The sequence below is a fragment of the Pan paniscus genome, chromosome 5 (genome assembly GCF_029289425.2).
Source record: "Pan paniscus chromosome 5, NHGRI_mPanPan1-v2.0_pri, whole genome shotgun sequence".
Lineage (NCBI taxonomy): Eukaryota > Metazoa > Chordata > Mammalia > Primates > Hominidae > Pan > Pan paniscus.
The window spans coordinates 48817690-48845078 of NC_073254.2; the positions used below are offsets into that span (position 1 = coordinate 48817690).

General features: G+C 41.9%; 1 protein-coding gene and 1 long non-coding RNA gene across 2 annotated transcripts in view; both read right to left on the minus strand.

Annotated features, from left to right (window-relative positions):
• Nucleotides 1-27389, minus strand: part of NUDT3 (nudix hydrolase 3) — a 111943-nt gene that overhangs the window by 62312 nt on the left and 22242 nt on the right. The gene's annotated exons all lie outside the window — the stretch shown is intronic.
• LOC117980572 (uncharacterized) overlaps nucleotides 1-27389 on the minus strand; it is a 50369-nt gene that overhangs the window by 1152 nt on the left and 21828 nt on the right. Inside the window, exon 2 of the long non-coding RNA XR_004671952.3 lies at nucleotides 27024-27255. This is a non-coding gene — a long non-coding RNA (uncharacterized LOC117980572). The remainder of the gene's footprint in view (nucleotides 1-27023; nucleotides 27256-27389) is intronic.

Genomic DNA, 27389 nt, shown 5'->3' on the forward strand with positions numbered 1-27389 from the left:
AAATATATTTATAAGCTCTGCTTTGATTAATACAATGCGAAATAATTTAAAATACTATGAAATCCACAGTAGTTTTTGGTTGATATGTATATATACTCAGTTAAAAGATACTACAAGAGCCAGGTGTGATGGCTCACACCTGTAATCCCAGCCCTTCGGGAGGCCAAGGCAGGAGGACTGCCTGAGCCCAGGAGGTCAAGACCAGCCTGGGCAACATGATGAGACCTCGTCTCTACAAAAAAAAAAAAAAAAAAATTAGCCAGGCTTAGTGGTGCACACCTGTGGTCTCAGTTACTTGGGAGGACTGCTTGAGCCCAGGAGTTTGAGACTGCAGCGAGCTATGATCAAGCCACTGCATTCCAGCCTAGGCCACAGAGTGAGACCCCCATCTCAAAAAAAAAAATCCTCTCATTGGACTGTCTCAGACCTTATACAAAATCAAAATGGACCAACAACCTAAATGTAAGAGCTAAAACTATAGCACATTTAGAAGAAAACACAGGGGTAAAATGTCATGATCTTGAATTTGGCAAGATATGCCAAATTCTTAGATATGAAGCATGAGCAACAAAAGGGCAAACAAGATAAACTGGAATTTATTGAAATTAAAAACTTCTGTGTAACAAAGGACATAATCAGGAATGTGAAAAGACAATCTACACAATGGGAGGAAATATCTGCAAATTATATATTTAATACAGGTCCAGTATCTAAAACAATAAAAAGATAAACAGTATTTCTACAGAGAAGACATACAAATCGCTAACAAGCACATGAAAAGATGCTCAACATCATTAGTCATTAGGGAAATGCAGAGTAAAACCAAAATGAGATACTACCTCACACCCACTAGGATAGCTATAATTCAATCAACCAAACAGCATAAGAAGTGCTGGCAAGGATATAGAGAAAATGGAACCCTCGTACATTGCTGATAGGAATGTACAATGGTTAATTCAGCCACTGTGGAAAACAATTTGGTTGTTCCTCAGTAAATTAAACATAAAATTACCATCAGATCTAGTAACTCCACTGCTAGGTATACAACCAAAAGAACTAAAAACAGGTACTCAAACAGACACTTCCATACAAATGTTTATAGCAGCATTATTTACAATAGCCAAAAGGTAAAAACAACTCAAATATCCAATAAGAGTGAATGAATAAACAAAATGTGGCCTATACACACAATGGATTATTCAGCCATTAAAAAAATGAATTACTGATAGATGCTACACCTTGAAAACATGCTAAGGGAAGGAAGCCAGGCACAGAAGGCCACATATTGTATGATTCCATGAATATGAAATACGCATAATAAGCAGAATAAGCAAATCCAGAGAAACAGAAACCAGATTGGTGGTTACCAGGAACTGGGGGAAGGGGAAAATGAGCAGCAACTGCATAACAGGTACAGGGTTTTATTTGGGGAAAATGAAAGTATTCAGAAAGTAGATATGAAATGGTGATTGCCAAATGCCAATGAATTGTTCTTTTTTTTTTTCAGATGGAGTCTCCCTCTGTTGCCCAGGCTGGAGTGCAGTGGTGCAATCTTGGCTCACTGCAAGCTCTGCTTCCTGGGTTCACGCCATTCTCCTGCCTCAGCCTCCCGAGTAGCTGGGACTACAGGCACCTGTCACCATGCCCAGTTAATTTTTTGTGTTTTTAGTAGAGATGAGGTTTCACCGTGTTAGCCAGGATGGTCTCGATCTCCTGACCTCATGATCCGCCCACCTCGGCCTGCCAAAGGGCTGGGATTACAGGCGTGAGCCACCGCGCCAGGCTGAATTGTTCATTTTTAAATGGCTAATGGTATGTTACATGAATTCCATTTTGATTAAAAAAAAAGAAAACTAGTTTTGCAATCACAGTTTTTTGTTTTGTTTTGTTTTGTTTCTTTGAGACGGAGTTTTGTTCTTGTTGCCCAGGCTGGAGTACAGTGGTGCAACTTTGGCTCACTGCAATCTCTGCCTCCCGGGTTCAAGTGATTCTCCTGCCTCAGCCTCCCGAGTAGCTGGGATTACAGGTGCCCACCACCACGTCCGGCTAATTTTTTGTATTTTTAGTAGAGACGGGGTTTCACCGTGTTGGCCAGGCTGGTCTTGAACTCCTGACCTCAGGTGATCCACCTGCCTCGGCCTCTCAAAGTGATGGGATTGTAGGTGTGCGACCATGCCCAGCTGATCACTGTCATTTTTTAAAAGCTGAAGGGAGTCGGCTGGGCATGGTAGCTCACGCCTGTAATCCCAGCACTTCGGGAGGTCGAGGCGGGCAGATCACAAGGTCAGGAGATCGAGACCATCCTGGCTAACACGGTGAAACCCCGTCTCTACTAAAAATACAAAAAATGAACCGGGCGTGGTGGCAGGCACCTGTAGTCCCAGCTACTCAGGAGGCTGAGGCAGGAGAATGGCGTGAACCCGGGAGGTGGAGCTGGCAGTGAGCCGAGATTGCGCCACTGCACTCTAGCATGGGCGACAGAGCGAGACTCCATCCCAAAAAAAAAAAAAAAAAAAAAAGCTGAAGGGACTCAGTGCTACTACTTTTTTCCCCCAGAGTCTACACCTCAATGGAGTAACCTTCCAGAAGGTTATCCTTACTTTTGTTTTGTTTTGTTTTGGAGACGGAGTTTTGCTCTTGTTGCCCAGGCTGGAGTGCAATGGCATGATCTTGGCTCACCGCAACCGCTGCCTCCCGGGTTCAAGCAATGCTCCTGCCTCAGCCTCCCAAGTAGCTGGGATTACAGGAATGCACCACCACGCCCGGCCGATTTTTGTATTTTTAGTAGAGATGGGGTTTCTCCATGTTGGTCAGGCTGGTCTCGAACTCCCGAACTCAGGTCATCCGCCCGCCTCGGCCTCCCAAAGTGTTGGGATTACAGGTGTGAGCCACCGCGCCCGGCCAAGTTTTATATTACTAAATCATAAAACTACTGCCACACTCATTCTCTTCAATAACTGTGACCAATCTTACATTTTACAACATTCTTTATCAAAAAAAAATAAACCCAAATATAAGCATGTAAGTTAATTCGAATTACAAGGTTAAAAAAAAAGGCCTCCAAAGACTGTAGACAAAAGCATTTAAGTCATATTTATCCAACTACAAAAAGATTCAAGAAGAAAAAGTAAAATGGGTTAATCCTCCAGTGACTTGTTGTATAAATAACAACACGTAGTCTTTCTTCCCTTACTTCCCGGTAAAGTGTTTGCCAGCCATTATAAACTTAAGCATTGCTTCAAAGGCTGACTAAGGCCATCCAATGAAGTTACAGTCCAAAACAAAAACCTTTATAGGAATATTTCAAAGATAAAGCAAAGAAAAGGAAACCTCTGACAAAAGATAAGCATTCAATTTCTAAATTTCAATCAATGTGAAATACTAATTAGTAAATCTAGCAAGTGTTATTGCTTTGCACAGTCAGCCATGACTATATGAACTAGGACTACAATAATGAGGCTGAAGGAAGCAAGCCTCATTAGTTTGTAGCCACACTTCAAAGCAAACACTGTTACTGGTAAATAGCTCTCCTCGGTAAGTTTCCTTGACAACCTATTGAAAATTTACTACCAAAAAAAAAAAAAAAGTTTCTGTTTCTGCTTTTTGTAGAGACAGGGTCTCATTCTGTTGCCCAGGCTGAAGCGCCGTGGCAGGATAAAAGTTCACTGCAGCCTCAAACTCCTTGGCGGTAGAGATCCTCCAGCTTCAGCCTCCCGAGTAGCTGGGACTACAGGCACACACCACCATGCTCGGCTAATTTTTAAATTTTTTAAACTTCATTTTTTAGAGACGGGGGTCTCACTATGTTGGCCAGGTTGGTCTTGAACTCCTGACCTCAAGCAATCCTCCTGCCTCGGCCTCCCAATGTGCTAGGATCACAGGCATGAGCCACTGTGCCCACCCACAAAAATTTTCTACTTCAGCCAGTGGTTTTACTCCTTCCTATCATATAAAGTACTAAATGGTGTTCTGGTCAGTAAATTCTTATTCCGAAGTTTGATTTTGACATATACAATTATCTGAAAAGAAATTAAGTGCAAAAGCTCCAAAAAGATTTCAAAAATAATACACTAAGGGGAAAAATTACCTACTCAACAAATGTTCATTAAGTAACATCATGAGCCAGGAACTGGAGATGAAGAGATTAAATGCACTGCAGTTTGCAGGCAGATCAAAATGGGAAACCAGCTGACCAGGTATCAGACCTTTTTGAAGCTTTAGTCATTGAGACAGGTGATATCTATGCAGAAGTGGATAGAGAGACCCACAGAACACACCCATCCATAGATAGACTCTTGGATTCATGATATAGGTGGCTCTACAGAGCAGGCAGAAATCAACAGGTGGTGCAGTGACAACTTGTTTTCCACATGGGCACAGAAGAAAAAACATTTTATTGATTAGTGACATGTGTGCAGTGAAATGATAAATCTGTGGGAATGATAAACCTAATGAAGGGAGGAAGAAATATAGCAGGAACACCATTGTTTTATTTCTTACAAATTGTTGTGGGGTTTTTTGCTAAATAGTGCTTAATACAAATTTTTAAAATATAAAAGAAACCCATAGTCCCTGCCCTATAGGAACTGAGTATCTAGTGAAAGACCAAACAAGAGTAATTATATGGAGTGATAAATACTTAGCTTGAGGATACCACAGTGATAATGAAAAGAGATACCTGCCCGGACGTACTGGCTCATACCTGTAAACCCAGTAGTCCCAGTTACTTGGGAGGCTGAGGTAGGAGGTGCACTTGCCAGGAGTTCAAGACCAGCCTGGGCAACATACTGAAACCCCCATGTCTACCAAAAAAATAAATAAATAAATAAATAAAAATAAAAAATTAGGCCAGGTGCAGTGGCTCATGCCTGTAATCCTAGCACTTTGGGAGGCTGAGGCGGGCAGATCACTTGAACTCAGGAGTTCAAGACCCCGTCTCTACAAAACAAAAACAAAAACAAAAAAATTAGCCGGGCACGATGGTGTGAGCCTGTAGTCCCAGCTATGCAGGAGGGTGAGGCAGGAGAATCGCTAGAGCCCAGGAGGAGGAGGTTGCAGTGACCCAAGATTACATGACTGCACTCCAGCCTGGGCAATGGGAATGAAACCCTGTCCCAAAAAAACAAAAGCAACAACAACAACCCCCCCTCCCCAAAAAAAAATAGCCAGGCGTGGTGGTGCATGTTTACAGTTCCAGCTACTGGGGAGGCTGAGTTGGGAGGATTGCTTGAGCCCACGAGGTCGAGGCTGCAGTGAGCTATGATCCCACTACTGCACTCCAGCCTGAGTGACAGAGCAAGACCCTGTCTCAAAAAAAAGAAACAGGCTGGGAGCGGTGGCTCACACCTGTAATCCCAGCACTCTGGCAGGCCGAGGCGGGCGGATCATGAGGTCAGGAGATCGAGACCATCCTGGCTAACACAGTGAAACCCCATCTCTACTAAAAATACAAAAATTAGCCGGGCGTGGTGGCGGGCACCTGTAGTCCCAGCTACTCAGGAGGCTGAGGCAGGAGAATGGTGTGAACCCGGGAGGCGGAGCTTGCAGTGAGCCAAGATCGCGCCACTGTACTCCAGCCTGGGTGACAGCGCAAGACTCCGTCTCAAAAAAAAAATAGAAAGAAACAAAAGAACAAGTCAGACTTGGGGAGTAGGGGATGCATCATAATGGAGAAATGATATGGGAAGGTTTCTCTTTTTTTTTTTTAGACAGGATCTCGCTCTTTTGCCCAGGCTAGAGCGCAGTGGTGCAATCGTGGCTTACTGCAGCCTTGGACTCCTGAGCTCAAGTGATCCTCCTGTCTCAGCCTCCCAAGTAACTGGGACAACAGGCATGGTTAATATTTTTTATTTTTAAAATAATATATTTATTAACCACCAAGCCTGGTTAATATTTTTTATTTTTACTTTGTAGAGACGGTGTTTTGCCATGTTGTCTAGGCTGGTCTTGAACTCCTGGGCTCAAGGGATCCTCCTGAGTTGGCCTCTAAAACCCAATTTGAGTTTTAGAAAGGTTACTTTGACATATGTTGGAGATGGGACAGCATGCTAATGGAGCAGGTTCCTGCAGTAATTCAGGTTGAGAAATGATTAAGACAGTAGGAGGCGGAAGTAGAAGGAAGTGATAGGTTTCCAGATACATAGAAAGAAGAGTCTATAAGACCAAGTGACTGACAGGACGTGGGAATATGACTCCTTGGATATGGGCTGGGTCAATGGTGTAGCAGCCTTCCAAGGAGAATATGGAGGCGTCAGTGGAGGAGGGAACCACAGGGAGGAGTTGTGAAATCATCCTCTGAACATATGAATTTGAGGGTTCAGTGAGACATCTAATGAGTGTTTCTAGTGAGAAATTATATGAATGTGGGACTGGAGTTAAGAGGGAAACCGACGGTGATTTTGGAAACAATGGTATCAGAATCTTCCAGCCAGAATGAGACTAACAGAAGGGGAACATGGGCATTTGCAAAGCTCTGGCCAGAGGATCTGACCCCTTTCTCCCTATCCACCCACCATCCACCTTGGTATCAGACAAATCTCCATTCCTACTGCCAAGGGTATAGTGGGCATAGATATACTCCAGAGATCCTAGGTTAAAGTTCTGGAAATACTCTCCTTAAATAAATTAGATTATCTAGGCCAGGCACGGTGGCTCACGCCTGTAATCCCAGCACTTTGGGAGGCTGAGGCGGGCGGATCACGAGGTCAGGAGATCGAGACCATCCTGGTTAAAACGGTGAAACCCCGTCTCTACTAAAAACACAAAAAATGAGCCAGGCGTGGTAGCGGGTGCCTGTAGTCCCAGCTACTCGGGAGGCTAGGCAGGAGAATGGCGTGAATCCGGGTGGTGGAGCTTGCAGTGAGCCGAGATCGCGCCACTGCACTCCAGCCTGGGTGACAGAGCGAAACTCCGTCTCAAAAAAAAAGAAAAAAAAAGAAAAGAAATTAGATTATCTATGGTGATAATCTATGCCATAGGAAATCTTGATTAACAAACTACATGACTGGACATATTACTGATTTCTGGAGAATCAGTTGCATACAGTAAAGCACTCAACATGATCTTGTTTCCAACAATGCAATTCCCTTGACATCTGACAAGCCTCTCAGCACTGCCAATACTGCCAGAGTGCTCTGCTGGTACCCCAGATGGCACCAGGACCAGATCCTATCAAATCTGTGATATGCTCTGCAAATTGCATCTTCAGATGAGCGCTTTAAATAATTTATGTGTCCCTTCATAAAAATAAGGCCAAGATGAAAGTGAGTAATTATCTGTACTTGTTTGGATTCCAGATAAATGGACGTATACGATATTTTACACAGTGTTTTAAAGAACAGCTGTCACAAAGTCTTGTGCATGATGATCCCATAAAATGTTTAAAAGATGAGTAAAGCTGAGTATGAGGTTAAATAACTTGCTGAAAGTAAATCAATAAATTATCACAGGGCCAAGCACAGAAGTTTCAGTTTCTAGAGCTTTAAAGCCATTCTACTATTTTTAATAGTTATTTTAAAAATTTAAAACTATTTTTTTTAGCTACAGAGGAACTAAAAAAAAATGCTAAAAGGAGGAACCCCTAGACATAAACAGTCAATTTACAAAATGCCTTATAAACATTGCTTCACCTTAGTTAGCTTATCAGGCCGCTTATTTAATCAAAGAGGAAATTCCCTGCCTAGTACAAAGAAACACCATACTGTGCTATGAACAGATATTCTGACAGTTTTTATCTTGGGAGCAACAAGATTATTTTAAGAACAATATGAAAAGGTTTCCACAGATACAAACTATTACACAGATATCGGCGCCAGGCGCAGTGGCTCACATCTGTAATCTCAACACTTTGGGATGCGCACTGACAGAAATTTAAAAAAGGAAAAAAGAACACTTTGGTGGCCAGGCGCAGTGGCTCACCCCTGTAATCCCAGCACTCTGGGAGTCTGAGGTGGGGGTATCACTTGAGCCTAGGAGTTTGAGACCAGCCTGGGCAACACATTGAGACCTCGTCTCTACACTCCCCTGCCTCAAAAAAAAAAAACAAAAAACACTTTGGGAGGTTAAGATGGGAAGATCTTTTGAGGCCAGGCGTTCAAGACCAGTCTGGGCAATATGGAGAGACCTGTCTCTACAAAAAAAATTAGCCAGACCTAGTGGCTGGCTGAGGCAGGAGGATCATCTGAGCTCAGGAGATTGAGATTACAGTGAGCTATGATTGTGCACTGCACTCCATCCTAGGCAATAAGGCAAGACCCTGTCTTTAAAAAAAAAAAATTAGAGGGCCAGGCACGGTGGCTCATGCCTGTAATCCTAGCACTTTGGGAGGCCAAGGCGGGCATGTCACCTGAGGTCAGGAGTTCGAGACCAGCCTGGCCAACATGGTGAAACCCTGACTCTACTAAAAATACAAAAATTAGCTGGGCGTGGTCGTGGGCGCTTGTAATCCCAGCTATCGGGAGACTGAAGGAGGAGAATTGCTTGGACCCAGGAGGTGGAGGTTGCAGTGAGCCGAGATCACACCATTGCATTCCAGCCTGTGCGACAAGAGTCAAACTCTGTCTCAAAAAAAAACAAAAAAAGAAATAGAAAAAATATATATACACACAGATGTATCATTCTTAAGTGAGTCCCCAGGGTGTACAGAGATTGCCTCTGTACAGTACAATTGGCAGTGCTAAGGATGAGGTGCTTTACTTTAAAACCTTGAGTATGGCTTGAATATTTTAGAACAAACATTTAAGATGTATAAATGGAGGTGGGCATGGTGGCTCACACCTGTAATCCCAGCACTGTGGGAGCCCAGGAGTTCAAGACCCACATGGGCAACATGGCGAGGTCCTGTCTCCACAAAAAAAAAAAAAAAAAAAAAAAAAAAAAAAAACTTATAATTGGCCAAGAAGAATCCCAAACATTATTTCCTAGGAAAATTCTGAAAGCCAAATAAAGTGAATGAAGTTTCTTTAGGTTATTTTATTATATCATTATTTTTTGAGACAGGGTCTCACTCTGTCGCCCATGCTGGACTGCACTGGTGCCATCTTGGCTCACTGCAGCCTCAACTTCCCGGGCTCAAGCAATCCTCTCAACACCCCCCACCCACTCCAGCAGCTGGGACTACAGGTGTGCACCACCACACCTGGGTAATTTTTGCATTATTTGTAGAGACAGGGTTTCACCGCGTTCCACAGGCTGGTCTCAAACTCCTGAGCTCAAACAATCCATCTGTTTCAGCCTCTCAAAGTGCTGGAATTACAGGCATGAGCCACCATCCCTGGGCCTTGAGCTTATTTTAATAAACAAAGCCACAGCAACATTTCCTGACATCCATGAATTGCATAACTTTCCCACAGTCTTAGAACTACAGGAATACACTGTAAAATCCCTGCTCATCAATATGCTGATTTTGCCAAGCCATGTACCAAATGATAGCCTCCATAATACATGCTCAAACAGAAGACATTAACTGTAAACTCAAGGGCAGGTATTGTGTTCCCAAGGTAGCATGAACTTATTAACCACAATTCAGTCTAATTTAAGATGTCAAAGTTTAAACCACAAATGTACACTGTCATCTTTATAGAGGAGGACAGTCAGGAGACTTTGGGTTACAGGTCTGCCTCTGACACCAATCAGTCACATAAATGCAATGAAAAAATTATCTCTCTCTAGACTTCAGCTTTTTTAGTTTTAAAATGAGATGGTCCAAATCTAAAATTCTTTCAGCATTAATATTCTGTTGTTCTAAACTGATAGAGGTACATGTGTCTAGAATTCGTCTTCCTAATTCTACTCTTTCCAAACATCTATTTTTTTAATAGTACATAATGTATATATTCAAAGGGTATAAAAAAAACATAATGAAAAGCAAGCCTTTTCTCTTAACTCTGTCCCAAGAGGCACTTCTTGTGAAGACTTCTAGAGATATTCTAACATATGAGTATAAACAAATACATATTTATTCTTTTCTTTCCCCTTTGTCAACCCAAATAGTAACCCATTATACACATTGTTCTACTTTGCCTTTTCACTTAAATCCTGGAGATCATTTTATCAGTACATTCTGAGAGCCCCTTCCTTTTTTTAAATAACCACAGGGTATGTTTTTAAAACTTATTATTTGTTATACACAAATTTCAAACATGCATAAAAGCAGAGAGAAAATATAATGAATTCCTCAGTAGTCACTGTCCAGCTTCAATAACTATCAATGTTTGCCAATCTTGTTTTACTTACCTATACACAACTCCCAAGTATTTTTTTTTTTTTTTTTTTTGAGACAAGAGTCTTGTTCACTACAACCTCCAACTCCGGGGTTCAAACGATTCTCTTACCTCAGCCTCCCGAGTAGCTGGGATTAAAGGTGCGTGCCATCACATCCAGCTAATGTTTGTATTTTTTTGGTAGAGACAGGGTTTCACCATATTGGCCAGGCTGGTCTCAAACTCCTGACCTCAAGTGATCCGCCTGCCTTGGCCTCCCAAAGTGCTAGGATTACAGGCATGAGCCACACCCAGCCTTGCTTTTGTTTTTAAGACAGGATCTCGTTCTGTCACCCAGGCTGGAGTGCAGTGGTGCATCATAGCTCACTGAAGCCTTGTCCTCCCGGGTTCAGGCAATCCTCCCACCTCAGCCTCCTGAGTGGCTGGGACTACAGGCGCCTGCTACCATACCCAGCTAATACTTGTTTGTAGAGACAGGGTTTCGCCATGTTGCCCAGGCTAGTCTTTTTCTTTTTTTTTTTGAGACAGAGTTGCCCAAGCTGGAGTGCAATGGCATGGTCTCGGCTCACTGCAACCTCTGCCTCCTGGGTTCAAGCGATTCTCCTGCCTCAGATTCTCCTGCCTCAGTCCCCCAAGTAGCTGGGAATACAGGCACCCACCATCAAGCCGGCTAATTTTTATATTTTTAGTAGAGACAGGGTTTCACCATGTTGGCCAGGCTGGTCTCAAACTCCTGACCTCAGGTGACCCGCCCGCCTCGGCTTCCCAAAGTGCTGGGATTACAGGCATGAGCCACTGGGCCTGGCCAGGAGTTTGAGGCTGCAGTGCTCTATGATCATCCTATGAACAGCCATTGCACTCCAGCTGGGCAGTATAGTGAGATTTCATTAAACACACACACACACACACACACACACACACACACACTCTTGGCCGGGCACAGTGGCTCACGCCTGTAATCTCAACACTCTGGGAGGCCGAGGCAGATGGATTTCTTGAGGTCTGGAGCTCGAGACCAGCCTGGCCAACATGGTGAAACCCCATCTCTACTAAAAACACAAAAATTAGCCAGGCGTGGTGGCAGGCACCTGTAGTTCCAACTACTTGGGAGGCTGAGGCAGGAGAATTGCTTGAACCCGGGAGGCGGAGGTTGCAGTGAGCTGAGATGGCACCACTGCACTCCAGCCTGGGCGACAGAGCAAGACTCTATCTCGGGGGGGGGAAAGTATATATATATATATATATATATATATATTTATTTATTTATTTTATATTTATATTTATTTTATATTTGTATACTTTATATTTTATATTTGTATTTTATATATTTATTTTATATTTGTATACTTATATTTTATTTTATATTTGTATACTTTATATTCTATGCCATACTAAATTCACTTATTTGTTCATTTGTTCTAGTAGCTTTTTGGTGGATTCCTTAGGATTTTCTATATAGATGATCATGTTAACAGCAAATAAAGATAGTTTTGCTTCTTCCCCTCTAATTTATATTTCTTTTATTTCTCATTCATGCCTTACTGAACTGGCTGGGGCTTCCAGAATAATGTTGAATAGAAGTGGTAAGAGCAGACAACCTTATCTATTCCCAGTATTAGGAGGAATGTATTCATTATTTCAATATTAAGTATGATATTAGCTGTTTGGGGTAGATGCCCTTTATTAGGTTAAGGAAGTTCCATTCCTAGTGCTGAGATTGTTTTTTAATTATTATTATAAATGGACATTGGATTTTGTCAAATGCTTTTTCTGAATCTATTGATACGATGATATGGTGGTTCTTTTTTTTAGTCTGTCAGTGTGGTAAATTACACTGACCAGTTTTTAAATGTTAAACCAGCCTTGTATTTCTGGAATAAATCACAGTTAGTCACGATGTATTATTCTTTTTGTATATTGCTGGATGCAAGTTGCTAATGTCCAGTTTAGGGTTGGGGTCTCTGTTCACGAAGGATACAGTGTCTGATGTTCTCTTTTCTTGTAATGTACCATCTTGGTATCAAGGTAATACTGGCTTTATAAAATAGGCAAACATTCCCTCTTCTTTTCTAAAAAATAAAGAAATTATACTTCTTTTATTTCCTAAAAAGTAAAGAAATTGTGTAGAATGATACTATTTCTTAAATATCTTTAGAATTCACCAGCGAAGCCACCTGGCCCTACAGCTGTTTTTTTGGGGGGGTGGGGGGTGGGGGGTGGGGGGAGGGTTTAACTACAAATTCAATTTCTTTAATAGACATAGGCTTATTTATTTATTCTTAAAGAAGCTTTAGTAGTTTGTATCTTTCAAGAAATTTGGATAAAAACTCAAGAGGAAAGGGTTTGGAGAACTTCCACATAGCTGAACATGTGAAGGTCCCTAGAGGGTGGTGTGCCCAGGGAAGGCATGGAAGCTCGGTCCCCTTCCCCCATACCTCCCCTATGCATCTCTTCATCTGTATCCTTTGCAATGTCCTTTATAATAAACCAGTAAACATAAGACCCTGTTTAGGAGTAGAATGGGACAATCTCAAGAGAGAAAGCATGATAGGAGCCATGAAGGGACTGTGTATTTTAAATGCAGGACACACAGTTCCTGGCTGTGTCTGTGATACTGGACATCTTAGGAACCAGATACTTAACAATGTAAGAAGGCCCTGGAAAGAAAGGATAAATGCCTGAGGTAATAGGTACCCCATTTACCCTGATGTTATTGTTACTCATAGTATGCCTATATCAAAATATCTTACGTACCCACAAAAATTAAAAATTACATTTAAAAAAGAAATTTGCCCATTTCATTGAAAATACTGATTTGATTGCCTTATAGTTGTTCACAATATTCCCTTATTATCCTTTCGATATCTGTAAAACCAATACTGATTCTTTCTACAGAATACTTTCATTCCTGATATGGCTGATTCCATGACCAACAGGAAATATACAATATAAGTCTAAAACATCTTGTCAAATCAGATACTGAAGAAGCTATCAAAACCCACTAGGACTGTATCAAAAGGATTCAGGAGTTAACTTGAAAAGGCTCACGCTGGTCAAAAATGGGCCAGTAAGAATAACAGCAACAGACTAGAATATCAAATATATTTAAATCCATGAGTTTATACTGATAATTTTTAAGAAATAAAAACAGAACTGGTAACCACTGAAGGATGTCAATGAACCAACTCACTAATTTGGGGAATAATGACAAACTGAGGGGGAAAAAAATCAATCATTTATTTTGTGTTTTCTATATAATTATTTTTAGGTATAATTATGGAATTGTGGGGGTTTTTTTTGTTTTCTTTTGACGGAGTCTCGCTCTGTTGCCCAGGCTGGAGTGCAGTGGCACAATCTTGGCTCACTGCAAGCTCCGCCTTACAGGTTCATGCCATTCTCCTGCCTCAGCCTCCTGAGTAGCTGGGACTACAGGCGCCCGCCACCATGCCCGGCTAATTTTTTGTATTTTTAGTAGAAACAGGGTTTCACCGTGTTAGCCAGGATGGTCTCGATCTCCTGACCTCGTGATCCGCCTGCCTCGGCCTCCCAAAGTGCTGGGATTACAGGCGTGAACCACCACGCCCGGCCAAATTGTGGTTATTTTTTAAAGACAGTATTCTGTTTTAGAAGTACTTACTGAAAAATTACAGATAAAATCATACAGTGTTTGAGATTTGACCCAAAATAATAGTGGAGGGGGAGAAGTGATTACGAATATACATCCTACAAAATTGGCCATGAGCTGGTAACAGTTGAAGCTGACTGAGGAGTACACGGGGGTTCACTATACTATTCAGTCCACTTTGGAAGAGCTTTTAAGTTTTCCATAATAAAAGGTTTTTTTTTAGGCCAGGCATGGTGCCTCATGCCTGTAATCCTAGCACTTTGGGAGGCCAGGTGGACCGCTTGAGCCCCGGAGTTCCAGACCAGCCTGGACAACACGGCAAAACCTTATCTTTCTAAAAACTAAAAAATTAGCGGGGCATGGTAGTGAGCACCTGTACTCTCAGCAATACAAGGGAGGCTGAGGTGGGAGGAGCGCCTGAGCCTGGGAGGCTGAGGCTGCAATGAGCCGTGATCATCCCACTATACTGCATCCTGGGTGACAGGGCAAGACCCTACATCCCCTGCACCCTGCAAAAAAAAAAAAAAAAAATTTAATGCATTGGTTATTCTTAGCCATTTATACTTTCATATATTTTAGAATGAATTTATTATTTTTTAAAAGAAACCTGCTGAGATTTTGATTTGTATTATAAAACCAAATAGATTTCAGAAAAAACTGTATGTCTTCTAATCCATAAGCAAGGTATAGCTTTTCATTCATGTAGGTCCTTCAAATATTTTCTTCTATAACTTGAATTAGCATAATTAGAAGGTCCTGCCTCAGTCCAAGATTACAATGAAATTATCCCAGGTTTTCTTCTAGTAATTTATGACGGTAGTTTTTAATGTTTGTACTTCCCATCTATGTAAAAATTATTCTGATTATAAATATGAGGAAAGAATCCAACTATACTTTTTTCCAGGTATTGCCAGTTGTTCCTATATGCATTGAAGTCTACTTCTGGACTATCTATTCGGTTCTATTGATTCATTTGCCAATTCATGATCCAGCTTAGTAGCATTCTATTTTAAGTATCACAGTCTGCAATATGGTTTCATGGGGCTGACATCACCATACTTGCCCTTCACTCTTCTTTTTCAGAGTTTTACTGGCTTTTCCTCCAAGGTTTCTTATCCATTTGAACTCAGAAACTGCATGAGTGGTTTACACACACACACACACACACACACCCACCCCTTATAATTTCTACAAGAATCAAGTTGAATTTATAGATTAATTTACAATAATCGACAGGATGTTGAAACTTCCCACCTAAGAGCAAGATACTTTCTCAAGTTTTTTCAATAATATTTAAAAAGTTTTCTCTGCACAGACCTTATCTATGTCTTAAGTTTATTCTTTTTTGTTACTGTTATAATGGGTTCCTAACTCCATCCTATGGCTTATTATTTCAAAGGAGTCACAGAAAATTTTCACAGGTTAGTATTAAAATACTAATTCCACACATAAGCACAATCAAGTGATTATGTGGAAATTATTTTTTAAAGTAAAAAAGAAATTTTTACTTTATACCAACAGATTGTAAACCATGATGGCCTGGCCAGATGCCCAGCTAGAGCCATGAGATATGAAACCCATGCCTCACAGGGGGGCCAGAGCTAGGGCTGGGCAGAGGAGCAATAACCAGAGAGTAGACAGGGCACAAACAGCTCTTCACGGATGTATGAATTCAAGTTTATCGTTCTTACAAACATGAGAACAAAAAAAAGAGCCAATCATATGGTGGACCAGGAATAATACATTAACTATATAGGAGAAAATTAAGATAGAAAGATAGTTATTGCAAGGAAAATATTTTTATGTAATTTCAAGTACTATGTCACAAATTTTTGTGTTCTGAAATGAATTAAATTTAACCATCAGACTGTTTTATTCTACTGGAAATAACATTTACTCAATTTAGGAAGATAAGGAGTTATCACAATAAATCATAGAAAAACCTAAGTAACGACTACATTAAGATTGAGAATTCGGCCAGGTGCGGTGGCTCATGCCTGTAATCCCAGCACTTTGGGAGGCTGAGGCGGGCAGATCACAAGGTCAGGAGATCGAAACCATCCTGGCTAACACGGTGAAACCCAGTTTCTACTAAAACTACAAAAAATTAGCCGGGCGTGGTGGCGGGCGCCTGTAGTCCCAGCTACTCGGGAGGCTGAGGCAGGATAATTGCTTGAACCTGGGAGGTGGAGGATGCAGTGAGCCGAGATCGTGCTACTGCACTCCAGCCTGGGGGACAAGAGCAAGACTGCCTTAAAAAACAAAAACAAACAAACAAAAAAACTCATACCTATTTAGCAGTTATTCCCTGTCCCCATCCTCCCACTTCCTGGTAACCATCAATTTGTTTTTTGTATCTATGGATTTGCTTATTCTGCATACTTCATATAAATGGAAGCATACAATAAATATGTGACCTTTAGTGTCTGTCTTCTTTCACTTAGCATATTTGAAAAGTTCATCCATATTGTAGCATGTATCACCACCTCATTCCTCATAGCTGAATAACATTCCAATTTATGTATACACCATATACCACAATGTGTTTATCCATTCATCTACTGGTTAACATTTGGTTGTTTCTACATTTTAGCTATTGTAAATAGTGCTGAACATTCCTCTACAAATGTTTGAGTACAAGCTTTTCAATCCCTTTAAGTACATACCTAAAAATGAAACTGCTGGATCAAACATAATTCTACATTTAAGTTTCTGAGGACCCACTAAACTTCCACAGCAGCTGAGCCATTCTGCATTCCCACCAGCAATGTATGAGGTATCCAATTTCTCTGCATCCTCACTAACACTTGTTATTTTCCACTCTAGTGGGTGTGACATGTTTAACTAGTTTTAAGAATGTCTATACTTTGGGAGGCTGAAGTGAGCAGATTGCTTGAGTCCAGGAGTTGGAGACCAGCCTGACAAAATAGAGAAACCCCATCTCTACAAAAAATACAAAAATTTAGCCAGGCATGGTGACACATGCCTGTAGTCCCACACACTCAGGAGGCTGAGGAAGGAAGATCACTTGAGCCTGGGGAGGTTGAGGCTGCAAGGCTGCAGTAAGTGGTGATTGTGCCACTGCACTCCAGCCTGGGAAACAGAGTGAGACCCTGTCTCAAAAAAAAAAAAAAAAAAAAGCTAAAAACAAAAACAAAACAAAACAAAACAAACGCCGGGCACAGTGGCTCACACCTGCAATCCCAGCACTTTGGGAGGCCAAGGTGGGTGGATCACCTGAGGTCAGGAATTCGAGACCAGCCTGGCCAACATGGTGAAACCCTGTCTCTACTAAAAATACAAAAATTAGCCAGGCATGGTGGTGGGCACTTGTAATCCCAGCTACTCAGGAGGCTGAGGCAGGAGAATCACTTGAACCCAGGAGGCGGAGGTTGCCGTGAGCCGAGATAATCAAGATTGTGCCACTAGGCGACAGAGCAAGACACCATCTCAAAAACAAACAAACAAAAAAGATTGTCTATAATAACTACTTAACTTTTGAAGGAAAGCAGAATGACCATTTAGTGAGACTGGAAAAAGTTACTCTTATTCTCTCGCCCTCCACCATAGACACACATGCAGAAAAAGCTCAAATAACTAGTTTTTTTTCCCCCTGGAAAATAAGTTAAAATGTACTAAATACCAAGTGAATGAGAAGACACAAGCCACAGGATGGAAAAAAAATATTTTCACAAGACTTATCTGATAAAGGATTCATCCAAAATATACACAGGACATTTAAAATTCAACAATAAAAAAAAACCCAATTAAAAAATGAGCAAAAGATGTGAACAGACACCTCAAGAAGAAATACATACATATGGGGCCAGGAGCAGTAGCTCATACTTATAATCCTAGCACTTTGAAAGGCTGAGGCAGGAGGACTGCGTGAGGTCAGGAGTTTGACATCACTCTGGGCAACATAGCAAGACCCCATTTCTATAAAAAATTTTAAAAATTAGCCAGCATGGTGGTGTGCACTTGCAGTCCCAGCTACTAGGGAAGCTGGGGTGGGAGGATCACTTGAGCCCAGGAGTTCAGTTACGGTGAGCTATGATCACACCACTGGCACTCTAGCCTGGGTGACAGAGTGAGACCCTGTCTCTAAAAAATAATTTTTAAAAGAACATATGCAGATGGTAAATAAATATAAAAAGATGTTTCACATCATACGTCAACAGGGAAATGCAAATGAAACAACAAGAAGACACTACTTAACACCTATTAGAATAGCCAAAATCCAGAACACTGAACACCACCAAATGCTGGTGGGGATGTGGAGCAACAGAAACTCATTTGCTCACTGGGGTGAATACAAAATGGTACAGCAACTTTGGAAAACAGTTTGGCAGTTTCTTACAAAACTACATATACTCTTACCCTATGATAACACAATCATACCTCTTGGTATTTACCCCAAAAAGTTAGAAACTTAAGTGACACAAAAACCTGCACATGTATGTTTATAGCAGCTTTATTCATAATTGCCAAAATCTTGGAAGCAACCATGACGTCCTTCAGTAGGTGAATGGATAAATAAGGTGTGGTACAACCACATAAAGGAATATTATTCAGTACTCAATCAAGCTATGAAAAGACATAGAGGAAACTTTAATGCATATTACTAAATGAAAGAAGCCAACATGAAAAGGCCACATACTGTAAGATTCCAACTAGATAACATTCTGGAAAAGGCAAAACTATGAAGACAGTAGATCAGTGGTTGTTAGGGGTGAGCAGAGAGGGAGGGATGAATAGGTAGAGAAAGAACAGAATTTTTAGGGCAGTAAAACTACTCTGTCTGGTGCATACATTTGTCCAATCCATAGGAAGTACACCAGCAAGAGAGAACTCTAATGTAAAGTATGGGCTTTGGGTGATAATCATGTGTCATAGTAGGCTCATTGATTGTAACAAATATACCACTGTGTTCAGGATGCTGATAGTGAGGGAGATTGCCTGTGGAGGCAGGGGACCTATGGGAACTCTGTACTTTACACTCAATTTTGCTATGAACCAAAAACTGCTCTAAAAAGTAAAGTCTATTTTTAAAAGTACTAAACATACATTCATTATATATACACATACACACACATAAAGAGAGAAGGAGAGACAAAGGTCCTGCTCTGTACCTCAGGCTAGAGTGCAGTGGCATGATCATAGCTCACTGCCACCTCAGCCTCCGGAGTAGCTGGGACTACAGGAGCATGCCACCACACCTGGCTAATTTTATTTTTTGTAGAGATGGGGTCTTGCTACATTGCCCAGGCTGGTGGCAAACTTCTGGCCTTAAGAGATCCTCCTGCTTTGGCCTCCCAGTGTGCTGGGATTACAGGTATGAGCTAGTGGGCTAGCTCATGGATTAAAAATAATTTTAAATTATATGCTAGATTACCTCAACAGATCACTAAAGGTTCAATATAAACTCAAAAAATTATTAGTAACAAGTGATTCTCCTGCCTCAGCCTCCTGAGTAGCTGGGGCCTGCCACCATGCCCAGCTAATTTTTGCATTTTTAGTAGAGACAAGGTTTCACAATATTGGCCAGGCTGGTCTCAAACTCCTGACTTCAAGTGATCCCCCCACCTCAACTTCCCAAAGTGCTGGGATTACAGGCGTGAGTCTCTGCGCCTCGCCCCAAGTTCTATTCATGTAAATATAACCTAATTAAATTCTCACAATAACCCTAGGAATCAGATGGTATTAGTGGATGTATTTCTGTTTTACACTTGAGGAAACTGGTTTAAAGAGAATAATTCAGCCCTGAACTTCAGATGTGACTCTAAAGCCATTATTTCCATACACCACCTGTCTCCGTTTGACTGCTGCAGCACTAGCTACCATGAGCTAACCCTCATGAGAGTCCTGAGAATTTGCATCCGAATAAAGAGCTTTTGGTAGCTTCAGTTCTGTATGGCACATGGATTCTAACAGCTTAGACTAGTAAAATGTGCTCAGAATATACAGTTAACGATTGAGCACAACACTCAAACCTGCCAGGACGTGGTTTTCCCCTCTACTTTGCTGGGTAACCAAAAGCTATCAGACATTCATAGCTGGTTTATGAACTGAGAGGTTGCATAATATGCTAACAGCTACGCCAAAGTTTATTGGGTTCTAGGGCAGCAGAGCTTGGGGGTCCTCCAGATCCATATCTCAACTCATGAAGGATAAAAGATTACCTGGGTTCCTTTGCAAGTTAACAAGTACTGGCATTTAGACACTTTCACTCAAGGCAGGCAACTATGCAAAAGAGATTAGCAGAAACGGCAAATAACCAAAGGTAAATAAAGGGCAGACTTAACTGCTCATCCACCGCAGCACTGAAAAATAACTGAATTTTTATCCTAACTCATGAAGGGGAGTAAGGGAAGCAGGCTTGTCACTTAAGGGTAAGAGGCAAACTCAGCAGTTGTGAGAGATTAGAGAGTCTTGGCAGTGGGAAACAGGGCCCAAAATAGATGTATTAAGCATGGGCTAGGTGAGAGTTCTGATCAGCATGTATTTTTAGAAACTGCACATTTCTACCTTTCCCATGTCCAGTTCAACATTAAGGAGCCAGCCTTCTGAAATGTCAGAAAAGTTCCTCCTACCCCCACAATCATCCTCACAATAGAAATAATCATAATCAGTGCCCAGCAGTAATTTTTTTTCTTTTTCTTCTTTTTTTTTGAGATAGAGTCTCGCTCTGTCACCCAGGCTAGAGTGCAGTGGCGCGATCTCAGCTCACTGCAACCTCCTCCTCCCAGGTTTAAGCGATTCTCCTGCCTTAGCCTCCCAAGTAGCTGGGATTACAGGCACCCACCACCACGCCCAGCTAATTTTTGTATTTTTAGTAGAGATGGGGTTTCACCGCGGTTGTCGCCCAACGTCTGTTTCTCCTCTATTCCAGAGACGCTAACAAGGAAGCTAGCTGCTAACTAACCAGACTGTGTCAAGCTCTCAAGTAAGACTAAACTTGACCATGCTCTGTTTTAAGTAACAAATTTTTCTGCTGGTGTTTTCTATTGCTGTCAAACTATTATATTACAAGGGCTGTTTTTACCTACCTCTGTTGGGCATTAAGAATGAAGAAACACGTAACATGATTGTAAAAAGTCAGAAAACATGATTGGTGGAGGAAACATTTAACAGCTGACAAGCTGTCTTATGGTAAATTATTGTAAATATAACTGAATATAAATAAACTTACTAAGGTTTTGTCCTCATCTACAAGCCAAGCCCTTTTGTTCTCTAGCATTATAAAACTCCCCTATTTCCAATATATCCGACAGCAGCTCAACCTGTTGTTTGCTTTCTGTAGAATTTTTTTTAATAAGTTGATTTTAAAAATACAAGTGCTACTGACAGTTTCTAAAACTAAACAATGGCCTGCCATGGCCTAGGATATTAAAAAAAAACAACAACAACAACAACGGAACAAATCTAAACAACGGGAAGTCATACATAAATCCTCTCCATTCTTCACAAATACTGTATCTTTTGCCCAACCTTTACCTTGATAAGTGAAGCTTTACCTCCCATCATAAATCAAAAACTCAGGCAGGGCCTAAGAACTGGCCATTATGTAACACACCAGTAGCATCCAGTAGAGTGTATATAAAGTACAACAAATAATTATTAGAAGAACCAATCAGCTGGGTGCGGTGGCTCACACCTGTAATCCCAGCACTTTGGGGGGCTGAGGCGGGCGGATCACGAGGTCAGGAGATCGAGACCACAGTGAAACCCCATCTCTACTAAAAATAAAAAGAATTAGCCGGGCGCGGTGGCGGGCGCCTGTAGTCCGAGCTACTCAGGAGGCTGAGGCAGGAGAATGGCGTGAACCCAGGAGGTGGAGCTTGCAGTGAGCTAAGATCATGCCACTGCACTTCAGCCTGGGTGACAGAGCGAGACTTCGTCTCAAAAATAAATAAATAAATAAATAAATAAATAAAATAAAAGAACCAATCAGTAAAATATTAGTCCATCCAGGACACAATGTTGACAAGTAATTTCCAGATTTTTAAAATTTCACAGACAAGTTTTTAAAATAAACCGGCCAGACAAGGTGGCTCACACCTGTAATCCCAGCACTTTGGGAGGCCAAGGCGGGTGGATCACCTGAAGCCAGGAGTCTGAGACCAGCCTGGCCAACATGATGAAACCCTATCTCTACTAAAAATACAAAAATTAGCCAGGCATGGTGGCAGGCACCTGTAGTCCTAGCTACTCAGGAGACTGAGGCAGGAGAATCACTTGAACCTGGGAGGCAGAGGTTGCAGTGAACCAAGATCGCGCCACTGCACTCCAGCCTGGCAACAGAGCAAGACTCTGTCTCAAAAATAAATAAAATAAATAAATAAATAAAGTCCTGGGATATTATTTAGCCTTAAAAAGGAATGAGATTCTGACACATGTTGCAAGATGAATAAAATTTGAAGACATCATGCTAAGTGAAATAAGCCAGTCATAAAAAGACACAAATTATGATTCCACTTATGAGATACCTGGAGATGTCATATTCATTGAGATAGAAAGCAGAATGGGGCATAGTGGCTCATGTCTGTATTCCCAGCTATACAGGAGGCTGAGGCAAGAGGATCCCTTGAGGCCAGGAGTTCGAGACGAGTCTGGGTCACACAGCAAGAACTCATCTCTGAAAATAAATACAGGCCGGGTACGGAGCTCACGCCTGTATTCCCAGCACTTTGGGAGGCCGAGGCAGGTGGATCATATGAGGTCAGGAGTTCAAGACTGGCCTGGCCAACATGGTGAAAGCCCATCTCTACTAAAATACAAAAATTAGCCAGGGGTGGTGGCACAAGCCTGTAATCCCAGCTACTCAGGAGACTGAAGCAGGAGAATTGCTTGAGCCCCGGAGGCAGAGGTTGCAGTGAGCCAAGATTGCGCCACTGCACTCTAGCCTGAGAGCCAGAGCGAGACCCTGTCTCAAAAAATATATATAAATAAATAAATAATATTTTTTAAAAAGTAAGTAGAATGGGTCAGGCTCACACCTGTAATCCTAGCACTTTGGGAGACCAAGGCCAGCAGATCACTTGAGCCCAGGAGTTCAAAACCAGCCTGGGCAACATGGGAAGACCCCATCTCTACCAAAAAAAAAAAAAATACAAAAAGTAGCTGGGCATGGTGATACATGCCTATAATCCCAGCTACTGCGGAGGGCTGGGGTGGGAGAATCACTTGAGCTGAGGAGGTTGAGACTGCAGTGAGTCATGATTTTGCCACTGCACTCTAGCGTGGGTGACTGAGCAAGACCTTGTCGAAAAAAGAAAAGAAAAGAGAGAAAGAAAGGAAAGGGAGAGAAACAGCAAGAGAAAGAAAGAGCGAGAGAAAGAGAGAGAGAAAGAGAGAGAGAAGGAGAGAGAGAGAGAGAAGGAGAGAGAGAGAGAAAGAGAGAGAGGGAAGGGAGGGAGGGAGGGAGGGAGAGAAGGTAGTGCCAGGGGCAGAGAGGAGGCCAGAATGGGAGCTTACTGTTTTGTTTTTTAGAGACAGGGTCTCACTCTGTTGCCCGGGCTGGAGTACAGTGGCATGATCATAGCTCACTGCAGCCTCAACCTCCTGTGCTAAAGCAATCCTTGCCCTTCAGCCTCCCAAGCAGCTAGGACTGCAAGGTGTGCCACCATATCTGGCTGAGACTTACTGCTTAATAGGTACAGAGTATCAGTTAGTGAAGATGAAAACGTTCTTGAGATGGACAGAAGTGATAGTTGCACAACGATGTGAATGTACTTAATGCCACTGAACTGTACACTTTTAAATACCTAAAGTTGTGAAAATTTTACATTACATATATTTTACCACAATTAAAAAAAATTTTTTTTTGAGACAGTCTCGCTCTGTTGCCTAGGCTGGAGTCCAGTGGCACAATCTCAGCTCACTGCAACCTCTGCCTCCTGAGTTCAGGCGATTCTCCTGCCTCAGCCTCCCAAGTAGCTGGGATTACAGGTGAGCACATACCTGGCTAATTTTTGTATTTTTAGTAGAGCCAGGATTTTGCTATGTTGGCAAGGCTGGTCTCAAACTCCTCAAGTAATCCACCCGCCTCAGCCTCCCAAAATGCTGGCATTACAGGTGTGAGCCACAATGCCTGACCTAAAAACATTTTAATAAATTGGCCGGGCGCAGTGGCTCACGCCTGTAATACCAGCACTTTGGGAGGCTGAGGTGAGTGGATCACCTGCGGTCAGGAGTTCGAGACCAGCCTGGCCAACATGGTGAAACCCCGTCTCTACAATTAACACAAAAATTAGCCGGGTGTGGTGGCGTGCGCCTGCGATCCCAGCTACTCGGGAGGCTGAAGCAAGACAACTGCTTGAACCTGGGAGGCGGAGGTTGCAGTGAGCTGAGATCTCACCATTGAACTACAGCCTGGACGACAAGAGTGAGACTCCATCTCATTAAAAAAAAAAAGAAAAAAAAATTTAATAAATAAGGTACTAATAGTTGCCACTACCATATTTTGTCATGTAAGTAAACAAAAGATTAAACATAAGTACCGTCCAGCATGACCATCCAGTTCATAAAGAACATTTTAGTACCAAAAACACTAGGACAAACCTAATTTCAGAACAAAAGACAAGTGGCAACTTTCCAATGCATTTATACATACATTGGCTTTCTTTTTCTCATTTTACCATAAAATAAAAACTTGCTTCTAGCCTTGCATTTGGACACTGCTGCTCTAAGGCAAGCTCAGAGCATTGCTTCATACCCTAGAAGGAAGAAAAGATGGAGAAAGAAGAGCTGTGCCATGGGCAAAACTGGCTACCATTTTGGGGAGTGGGGAAAGCTCAGGACTGCCAGAAGAATGGAGAGGTTAAAAGCAGTATCTTGGCCGGGCGCAGTGGCTCACGCCTGTAATCCCAGCACTTTGGGAGGCTGAGGCAGGCGGATCACGAGGTCAGGAGTTCGAGACCAGACTGGCCAATATGCTGAAACCTCGTCTCCACTAAAAATACAAAAATTATCCCGGCGTGGTGGCATGTGCCTGTAGTCCCAGCTACCCGGGAGGCTGAGGCAGAAGAATCACTTGAACCCAGGAGGCAGAGGTTACAGTGAGCTGAGATCGTGCCACTGCACTCCAGCCTGGGCGACAGAGCGAGACTACATCTCAGAAAAAAGAAAGCTGCATCTTCCATAAAGAATGTTGTTTTCAGGTGTTTCTTTCTTGGGATGTTTTCATATTAGGACTACTTCAAGCTGCTTTTTTCCTCTCCTTCTTCCCTACCAAGTAGCTGGAGCCTGAGAAGGCCTATCTCTTTACAAGCTTGAGAAGGGACCTGAACTCTTGGAGGAATAACTGATCTGGAAAGGCACAGGCCAGGAGACCTCATAAAGCAAAGAAGTGCAGTAGCATACAATCCCCTGGGCTCCAGGGCATGGAGGAGAGAAAGTCTGGTTTATTTGGCTGTCATTAAATCAAATCAAAACATAGTACAGGGGAAAAACAAAAACACAGTATAGATGAATCTCAGACAGCAATTTTCAACTGGTGGCTCACAACCTCCCAGGTTTAAGCATCAACGTATGAAACAGTAGCTCTGCTTTTGTTTTGTATTTTTTGTTTTTGAGACAGAGTCTCACTCTGTCGCCCAGGCTGGAGTGCAGTGGCGCGCTCTCAGTTCACTGCAAACTCCACCTCCTGGGTTCACACCATTCTCCTGCCTCAGCCTCCTGAGTAGCTCAGACTACAGGCTCCCGCCACCACACCTGGCTCATTTTTTGTATTTTTAGCAGAGACGGGGTTTCACCGTGTTAGCCAGGATGGTCTTGATCTCCAGACCTCGTGATCCGCCTGCCTCGGCCTCCCAAAGTGCTGGGATTACAGGAGTGAGCCATCGCGCCCGGCCCAACGGTAGCTCTGTTTAATAAGTAATTCATTGTCTGTTTTCTGGAGTGGATCTTGAGAAGCTTCCTCACAGTTCAACTCCCTTAGCAGCCTAGCTGATTTTGAATTAGTTCTATACTGTTTACTGGGTACCTGTAATAGACCACTGGTTGAACACAAGATATAGAAGGAAAACTTGTATAGAAATGTATGTTAACAAGGAACATAAATACAATTCTGCAAATTTCTTTCGAAATAATTTCTACCAGATCTGTAAGTTAAATTCAACTCATCAAAATGACTACACAAGAGAAAAATATATAATGAAGACTATCTCCATCTTGACTTTTTATTTACTGGGGGTTAAGTTACTCATAGCTACAACATTATTTACAAAAGGATACTTGAAAAAAGCATCCTGAAATCTCTCTTCTTTCATCATTCAGAAACAAAATTAATCTAAAAATATGAAATAAACCAGTAGTTTTCTTAAAGTTCAAAGGCAAAAATTCCAAACATTAAGACTTGTGTCAGACTTTTGTCTAAGCGATGGGGCTACAATGGTAAGCAAGACAGAGGAGACGGCTGCTCTGATGAAGTCACAGTTAAGGAGAGGGGTATTGTAAACAGGTAAGTAAGATAATGTCAAACAGCGATAGGTACTAGGAAGGAAATTAAAGACCATGATGTGACAGTGTGTGACTTAAGAGGGCAACATCAAAGACAGGGAAGCCTTTGGTCTAAGAAAAATCAACATATTGATCTAAAGTCATTTACCATGTCACTTCAGTACAATGAAAAGACTTTTTAAAATTCTACTGAATATTATACCTTATTATAACTGAATAAACCACAAACAGAGCAGATGCCTGGAGGGTCTTCTCAGGAAACTTGGCAATATTAGGCAGCTGGCTGGTAGAAACTCCAAGGACCCAGAGACCCTAATCCTGACCTCTTCCTAGTATGACTAACACATGCCACTGGTGAAAGGTACATAATATTCATAATCTTGGGGACAAATCTGAGGTTTCCCAGAGGCAGTTTATAATGTCTATTACCTAAAAACAAATTTTTTAAAGTTACATTTGAATAAAGCCCTGAAACATAATATTTAGAAAACACTACATTTTTCTTGATTTATTTTTAAGAATTGGTGACTCCTCAAATAATATGGCAAGTTATTACTCAAAATCCAAACAGATTATCCATAGAACATTTATGACCATTTGCACCTGCCCTAATGGATAGTTTCTGCTGCCTTCTTGGCACCATTCTACAAGTCATCTCCACTATGCTCTATGAATCTAAACCTGAATAATGCTGGCTAAAATAAATAGGAACTTACTTTTCTCACTAACAGAAATCTGAGGAAGACAGCTACTGGAGTTGGTCTGACCACTTGATGCCATCAAGGCCCAGACTCTGTATCTTTGCACTCTCCCATTCCTCCTCATGGCCTCAAAGTGGCGGCTACAACTCCAGATACAACTTCAGCGTTCAAGGCAGATGACAGAAGTAATAGTGCCAGTCACATCTGTTCTTCAGCAAACTTCTGCTTCTGGGTCAGACAGCCACTCCTAATTGCACAGAAAACTGGGAAATGAGTATTTAGCGAAAAGAGGGTTCAGGATGTGGGGTCAGCCAAACAACAGTGTCTGTCACACACTGGTTGAGCCAAATACGGGAAACCAATGTCCAACTTCCTTCCTCG